The sequence below is a fragment of the Phocoena phocoena genome, chromosome 17 (genome assembly GCF_963924675.1).
Source record: "Phocoena phocoena chromosome 17, mPhoPho1.1, whole genome shotgun sequence".
Classification (NCBI taxonomy): domain Eukaryota; kingdom Metazoa; phylum Chordata; class Mammalia; order Artiodactyla; family Phocoenidae; genus Phocoena; species Phocoena phocoena.
In genome coordinates, this window is record NC_089235.1 from 64,960,959 (window position 1) to 64,967,341 (window position 6,383).

Below are 6,383 nucleotides of genomic sequence, written 5' to 3' on the forward strand. Positions count from 1 at the left end.
CAAAGTTCATGCTAATAATTTTTAATTTTAGTTTTTCTTTACTTAAAACATTAAATAGCAAATTTAAAAAAATACCATGAGAAGATGAGAGAAAGACTACAGAAGAAAGGAAAAAACTTTCTATTTTAATACCATTAATGGCACTTTTTCCTTTTGTTTGAAACAAGGGGCCTCACATTTTCATTTTGAATTGGGCCACGTAAATTATGGAGCTGGCCCTGCTGTCACCAGCACTGGATGTCATCATTTTGTAACGTCTGTGCAGTAACAAAGATATGGGGCTGCCAGAAGCCTCCTATGTGGATGGTGGGCACGTAAAATGGTACAGGATCCTAGAAAACAGTTTGTCAGTTTCTTACAAAGTTATCTATACACCTACCGTAGACCCAGCCATCTTGTTCCTAGGTATTTATCTAAGTGAAATGAAGATTTATGTTCATACGAAAACCTCTGTATGAGCATTTACAGTGGCTTTATTCATAAATGCCCCAAACTAGAAACAACCAAATGTCCTTCAACTGGGAAAGGGATAAACAAAACGTGGTACATGCATGCAATGAAACATGACTCAGCCATAAAAAGTAGCTAAGCAGGGACACACACCACAATATGAATGTATCCCAAGTGCATTATGCTAAGACAAAGAAACCAGATTCAAAAGGCTCACGCTATATGATTCCATTTATAGGACATTCTGGAATAGGCAAAACTTTTTTTTTTTAATATTGAGGTTTTTGTTGTTGTTTGTTTTTTAAACTTCTCTGTTTTATTATTATTTTTTAAAATTATTTTTGGCAACACCACATAAGATCTTTAGTTCCCCAACCAGGGATTGAACCCATGCCCCCTGCAGTGGAAGGGCAGAGTCTTAACCACTGGACCACCAGGGAAGTTCCTAGGTAAAACTTTTGGGAGAGATAACTGATCAGTAGTTGCCAGGGGCTGGGGGTGGGGGAAGCAGTTGACTATAGAAGGGAATGGGGATTTTTTTGTGTGGTGATGGAAGGATTCTAGATCTTAATCATGCTGGTGGTTATGTTACTGAAGCATACTTGGGTCCACTCACCCACACCCAGTAAAGCCAATCCAATGACACTGGGTTGTGGTGAAGGAAAGGGCAGCGTTTATTGCAGGGCGCCAAGCAAGGAGTCCAGGCAGCTAGTGCTTGCTTATAAGACCTGATCTCCCCAATGGGTTTCAGGGAAAGGTTTTTAAAGATAGGACGTGGGGGCTTCCCTGGTGGCGCAGTGGTTGGGAGTCCGCCTGCCGATGCAGGGGACCCAGGTTCGTGTCCCAGTCTGGGAAGATCCCACATGCCGCGGAGCGGCTGGGCCCGTGAGCCATGGCCTCTGGGCCTGCGCATCCGGAGCCTGTGCTCCGCAACAAGAGAGGCCACAACAGTGAGAGGCCCGCATACCGCAAAATAAATAAATAAATAACGATAGGATGAGGGAGAGGGGTTGCAGGGTGTGTGGTCAGCTCGTGGACATTTTTCTGATTGGTTGGTGGTGAGGGAATCAGGAGTCAACATCATCAACCTTCTGGTTCCAACTGGTCTGGGGTCTATGTGCTTGTGGGCAGCATGCAGTTAACCCTTCCACCTGATGGGGGTTTCAGTATCTGCTAAATGGCTCAAAGGACACGGCTCAGAATATTCTCTATAGTCCTTGAGGAGGAGTTAGATGTCCTTGACTTCAGCCATTAAACAATGGCTAAACTATTATTTTGTCTTGCTTGACTGTTTTCCTTTGCTTTTGCCTTTTATCACTTCTCTGATTAAATTTATTCTTTGGAACTTGGGGAAGACCTAGGAAGCTGAAGTTTTTCTACAAACAAGAGGCAGCCTGAGGACATGGGGAGGTCTGTCCCAGGAAGACCCTGTAGGGTCCTGCTCGGTTACAGTTATACAACTGTACACATTCCTCAAAACTCATAAAGCTGTACAGTAACAAGGGTAAATTTTACTGCATCTAAGTTATACTTTAATTTTTTAAAAAGCATCTGCAAATTTATTAGCCAAGAAAAGGGAGCTCTTTGTGGTTTTTATGCATGTCAGAAACCTCGAGCAATGGACCGGGAACTCGAAAGTAGGAAACTTGAGGGAGCAAAGGGACTTTGCAGCTGTGGCTTCCTGGGAGTTAAGCTGTGGCTTTGCTGGGTGCCGAAGATGGACTTGCCAGGAGGCTGCTCCCACGAAAAGCAGTTGTAGAAGGACCTGGGGGTGGGTTGGGTTTAGGGTACCTGGCTGGACACCCTGTCCCATTTCTGCTCCCACCCTAGGCCCTGGCCTGCCAGCAGTAGCAGCAGCTGCTTGAGCTCTGGCCTGCCTGCACTGAGCTGATTATATGCAGAATGGATTGACTGGTGTTGACAGGGAGCTATTTACCCGTCTAATTAATTATGCCAACTAATTTTCAACTTAATTGCACTTCTTGGGTCGCTGGGTAATGCAAGCGTACAATTTTCTTGCTGCTGCAGGCCTTGATGGGGATGTGGTAGGGAGAGGCTGGCAGGAGCTCCGGGAGCTCAAACAGGCGCCCTGTTCCTCCAGGTTCCTGGGCCCACAGCCCAAGCTCTCAGCCCCCAGCTGCCCCACAGACAAGCTCTGGAATCCTATCTGAGCACCTTCTGCCTGTGCAAGCGGGCCTCTGCCCCAGAAGCTCTGAGCCGTTTATTCACCTAACAAACATTCATTGAATGCCTACCACGTGCAGCCCCAAAGTGGGAGAGGCGCTGGGGAAGCTAAGTCGTGCCTAACCTGTCCCGGTCCCCCGCCTCAAATCGCTCACAGTCTAAAGGAGGAGATTTTCACTTACACCAGCAATTACAGAATTTGGGTGCAGATAGGAGCCAGGTCTTTGGAGACAAACCCAATCCAGGCTCTGCAGTTGGGCTCTTGAGGAATTTACTTAACCTCCCTGTGCCTCGGTTTTACAAAGACATTGCAGGGCTGTGACAGGATGCAGTGTATCATATAATATCGACAATATTCCGGAAGATATATTGGTGCTGTATTAGGCTGAAGAGCAGAGCAGAAACTGGGCAAGTTTGGACCACTCATCACGCAGGCCTTCTCCCTTAGACCTCACACCCTCTGAGGCTCATCCCGTCAAGGAGGCAGAAGGCACCGTGGTTACCAGAGGGACCGGACCACCCGTCTGCGGCTCCTGGAGCAGCCACTTCCCGGCCAGTGAACTTGGTAGTCAGGTAACCTCTGTGTTTCAGTTTCCTTCATCCATGAAACAGAACTGGTCATAATAGCACTTACTCACAGGGCTGCTGTGAGGATTGAATGAGTTTACACACGTAGAGCATGTAGAACAGCACCTGGTACTTAGGACATGTTCCAAAAGTGTTCTGTGGTTATATGGACAGAAAAGTGAAGTTCAGGCAGGTCCTCTAAGTTACCTACCCGAGGTCACATATTATCACAGGCACAATCTGAACACAGCTGTGCCTGATTCCAAGGGCATGGAAGCTTTTTGACTTTGCACCACTCAAGGAATTAAATGCAGTGGGAGATGGGGAAGTGCACCCATCACTAGTACAAGACTGACTGAGACAAGTTCTAGAAGCACCTTGTAGGCTCAGAGGAGAAGCAGTTAAGGCTGTTTAGGAATAGTCAGGAAAGGCTCCCTCCCATAGATGGGAATCGGGAGAGACCTTGAATGCAGAGAAGGATTTGAATAAATTGTGTTGGGGGAAGCAAGGACTTCCAGCTGAGGGGGCAGGCTGAGCAAAGGCAAGGGACTGGACCTCCTACATGGGCGAGGGCCAGTCATTTCACTAGTCATTCCCCGGGCCCTAGGCCAGGGTTCCTCAGTCTTAGCACTACTGACATTTGGGGCCAGATAGTTCTTTACGGTGGGGCTGTCCTGTGCACTGCAGGGTGTAGCAGCATCCCTGGCTTATACCCACTTGATGCCAGTGGCTTCATCACCCCTCCAAGCTGTGACAACCAACAATGTCTCCAGACACTGCCACATCCCCCCCTAGATGGGCAAAATCGCCCCCTGTTGAGAACCATGGCCCTAGACAAATGGAATTCTCAGGAAGCCCCAAACACCACTCATTTGCTAACAAGAGACTGGCTTCTCATTCCTTACCTCTTTGTCAGTATCCTCATGAGTCAGAGAGACTACACTTCAGGTCACAGGATGGAAGAAGGGAAGTAAGCTGTCCGTAATCCACAGTGCCTGGAATCAAAGGCTCTTTGATAAGGATTTCTCAACGTATGACAATGTGGCTCAACAGCTGGCCAGACTTCCTGGTCCAGAAGTGCAATCCCAGGGGAGAAATTTGTTATTTCAGCCAGCAGATCCAGCAAGAATGATGACATTTCACATGGCTGGGGCTGCAGAGGAGGGGAGGGCCAACGATGATGACAGTCACTGGCCAGCTGTGTGACTTTGAGAACAGTCACTTTCCCTTTCTGGGCAACAGTTTTCTCATCAGTACATCTTGGATGTACGGTTTTCTCATCAGTACATCCAAGATTCCTTCTAGGTGAGAACTTCTCTTTGAGGCCTGTAAAGAGCAGTGAGGGGATGGTTCCCAGCTCATAGGGAAGAAGTTCTATGATCAACTAGTAACGTCTGCCAGGAGTGCAGGAACGGGGGCAAAGATGGGACAGCACACATAGACTGCATTTGCTGTCTATTCTAAAGGATTTGATAGAGTCCCTGGGGTCTGCATAAGGGCAGGGAGCTGGGGACAGGAGAAGCAGGGCTCTTCTCCCTCCAGCAGCTTGAGGGGAAAGTTCCACTCAAAGAGTCTTTAAAAAAAAAAAAAAAGATAGCTACTGTGCAAGTAGACTAGTGAAAATGGCCCCCACAGGCCACGGAGACCTGCCTCTGTCTCAGAGGGACCTCCCATCATTTATTCATCTACCAAAGAGAATCAGGCCCAGGTGAAAGGTGAGCCCCAGAACATCTACCCACTTCTGTCCTTCTCCCATACACACTTTCTGGAACTGATAAGAGGACTTGGATTGTTCTGAGAGTGGAAAGGGACCGGGGAAAGGAAGGGAGGGTGAAGCTTGGCACAGTGGAAAGTGCACTGGCTTTGGAGGGCCTGTGTCGCGCTCTGCCACTTACTAGCTAGGCAAGTTACTCAACTTCTCTGAAACTTGCTTACCTCATCTGTGAGACGAAGCCTCATCCTCCATGTGTCCCTTAGCTCAGAGAGCCAGCGTGCAGGGAGGACTCGATGACGGCCAAGTGAAGGAGAGGTCAGGCTGCAGTGTTCACACAGATCACAGACAGGCAGGGCCCCAAAGGCTAGGCTCGAGACTTGGTGCTCAACGTGCCAGGTAACTGCGAGCCATTGACAGCTTCTGGGCCTCGGAGTGAACCAGCACAAATCCCATGGATTATTATCCCCTCACCAGACTGGGGACTGGATTTGATGACACAGATTGGAGAGTGGGCTGAGGACCCAGAGGAGATGGAGAGGAGGGAAGGTCCAAGGAGAATGTGGGCAAGAGGTGAAGTCAATCTGCACAAGCAGGGAGCTGGCAGAAGGGAGGGCGTGCGGAGCCAGGGGCACCAAAGACAGAGAGGGTATTAGCTTTGTCCCCATCAAGGTTCCAGGCCCTGTGGAAGGAGATAAAGTGGAATAAGGGGAAGGGTGCCCGAGGTCTTGAATTAGATTCCTTCTATATCCTTCAAAAGAGAAGAAATCCCTTTTAAATCGCCTTTCTCTTTCTTGGACTGTGCGTTTAAAAACACTGCTCTACTTCCAGACAGCCTCCCTCCACAGCTTTTGTGGGGTTACAGATGCTTATATATAGCACTGTCCTCCAAAGAGTAGATAGATGTGCCGCAGAGAGGCATCTGGCTCTTACCACGTGCCAGCTGTTTGAAGACCACTCAATCCTAGTTTCCTGCCATAATTCTCATAGCGGATATTGTCAGGGCCCCGCTCTTACCTCGTTAGCTTGTCCTTTGCGCCTGCGACCTCTGCCTGCAGGCTTTCTCGGGCTCCAGGGCTGTGCTTGGTGAGCCCACAGAACTGGCCAGTAGGGCTGGGGAACTAATGCAGCCCCAGAAGCAGCCCTGGACCAACGATCAGTGGGGGCTGGTAGATAGATTCTGCAGTTTTCTCAGCCTTTGGGTAGGAAAAGTCTGAGATGTATTCTATACCATCTCCTGGAGGTCCCCGGCAGGACCAGAGCCCAGACGTTCCCACAGATGTTCATAAATCCCAGATGTCCACAATGGTGACATGCTCCTTAACGTACCCTGCCCCGAGCAGCTTCCCCCCCCCCTTCCTGTCTCACTCCTCTGCTCCCCTACCAGAGCATCTTGGGATCACCTCCCAGTTAGCTACTTGTACTTGAATCCTAGTCTGTTTCTGGAAGAACCCCATCAAAGGCAGTCCGT